This window comes from Apis dorsata, unplaced genomic scaffold (genome assembly GCF_000469605.1).
Source record: "Apis dorsata unplaced genomic scaffold, Apis dorsata 1.3 scaffold_235, whole genome shotgun sequence".
In the NCBI taxonomy this organism is placed as follows: Eukaryota; Metazoa; Arthropoda; class Insecta; order Hymenoptera; family Apidae; genus Apis; species Apis dorsata.
The window spans coordinates 1,166,657-1,169,323 of NW_006263516.1; positions in this window are offsets into that span (position 1 = coordinate 1,166,657).

A 2,667-nucleotide genomic window follows, 5' to 3' on the forward strand; every position below is an offset into this window, starting at 1 on the left:
GAAGCACAATGGAAAACATGGTCGAGATATTATAAAAAATAAATTATATTAAAGATTGAAGAAAATTTATTCGATATAATTATTATAATAGTGAAATTCTTTAAAAAAGTATTTGAAATATAAGTATTTCATATATCAAGCACAACGAAGTTAGCTAATTCTTCATATATATTACATTACATAAATTTTCCTAGCCTATTTTATAAAATATAATATAATTTATTAAATTTTCATACTAAAACGAAGATTCTTCTGTATATGTTTACTTTTGTATGTTTAAACAAATTCTGAAATTTAACCAAGGACAATTTCTAAAAAATTGCAGTTTTATAATATTATTTTTTTGATGTAAATTAATATCATGATTTAATAAAATAACTCGTTCCAAAAAAATTTTCACAATTCTTCCATATTTAAAAACCAAAAACATTAAAAGACTGTGTAGTCTTCCTGTTGTCTTCTTTAATATCGCGAGAAAAACTTTACTTCCTTTTTATCAGGAATAAGATCTTATAAGTGTTTTTATAAACAATATCTATTTCATAAATCTAGCATACAATATATAGTTCAAGATTCTTCATTTAAAATAAAATTTTTAAATAATTTTAAATGGTAAAAAATCAAATTTTTAAATAAAAAATAAAATTACAAGTTAATTATTTTGCAGATTTCAATTTAGTTCGAATTAACTATTTACTTTCTTTAAATAATAATAATTAAAATAATAATTATGTAAAGAGATGAAAGCAATTCTTATTATATTGCTTTTGTTGGTATTGAATACATTTTAATACGATATTAATTCAATTTTATTATTATAATAGAATTATTATATCTATTTCATTATTGAATTTTTTTATTCTCAATAAATTACAAATTTCGTTATTTTATGTGAAACTATTTATTTTTTTTAAAAAAATTCGATATATATTTATCTTTCTATCTGACAATATAATAAAATATTGGCAAATCAATATTTTCATTTACTTATAAAGATTATTTTCGAATATTCATGTCATGAATTATTAAATCTCTATATTTTAAATAATCAAAAATTTTTTTAGATTTATGAATCACGATACAATTTATTAAATATTTTTTTATTTTGTCGTTTATGATTTATAGATACTAAAATAAAAAAGATAACTCGGATAAAGAGAATGATTTTTCTCTTAAATTAAAAAATGGACATAAACAAAAATTAAATTCTTAAATGAACACTTGTGCAAAATTTTATTAAAAAATCGACATGTATCAACCACTGACGTTCTCTTGTTAGCTGTATGATATGTATGCACAGCATGTGTGAAACATTTTAACAAAAGATAAAAATTTGGTTGAGACGAACGGGCTTTCTTTCGCCTGATTCGAGAACGAACGAGTGACACGCAAATTTGTGGCTATAGTTCATTTGTAAATCATTTTTTGTCAAAAGTATACATTTTTCTGAAAGCATAATATGTTGGGTATTCTTTCTGTGTGTATAAAATGTAAACACCTACCAAGCCCAAAATGAAATCAATGTTTCTAACTTATTTATAATAAATAATATACATTAATGATAAAAATAAACGCAGTTTGTGACAGTAATATCAATGCATGATACCGCATTTACCTCGTATATTTACCTCAAAAGATAGTAATCCTTGAATATAATAATAATCCTTGATCCTATTCATGCTATTTTGTGAATTATGTTTAATTATGGTTTTTAATAAAAAAAATACATTATTTTCAGTTATATTTTGTTTATGTAATAGTTTTTATAAAAATATATATATACAAAAATAATATATGTATATAATTTTATTTAAAAAAATATATATATTTTCGTTTAAAAATGTAAACATGAAATTTATATTATCATTTTTACATGAATTTATGAAATAAAATTTATGTACAATTAATTTGTTATATTAATATATATTCTTTGTTTTATTTAGATAATCATTTTAATGAAATAAAATTAAAATGGAAATATTTAAACATTAAAAAATATATATTTGTTAATAATTTATTAATGTAACTTAATGATCGTAAATTTTTATTTTATTATTTAAAAAATATAATATGTTGGATATTCTTTCTATATATTATTTCTATTATTACAATATTATTATAATATAAAAAATAACAAGTATATTTCATTATAGTATTTTATACAATAGTCGATTATCCGAATTAATTGAGAGACAAATCTTAGATAAGCAGTTTTTCGAATAATCATAAAATAAGAACCAAATTTATGAATACACCAAACTAAATGTAGAATGCATTTTCGAAAATGTAAACATTTTTAGATATACTAATTTAAATTTAAATAGCTTAAATATATATATTCACTTAGCTTGTATAATCGAAATTTAAATAATTCATTCTTTATTTATAATTTATGTTCTATTGTATTGTATAAATTTTGTTATCAAAAATACATAATGAATTATGAATTTAAACGAAAATAATATTAGATTCTTATAGAAAAATTTGTAATTCGCGCACAAGACTGTTGTAAAACGTAGGCCAATGAGAAAATGGGTCGCCTAGCGGCGCATTTCCAAACATGCCGTTGAATTAAGGCGAGAATGTACTGTGAAAAGAATGTCTGATGCGGTGAAGAGAAAGCGCGCGCGCGCAACGTATGTACATGATCGCGGTGTCGTTTATACA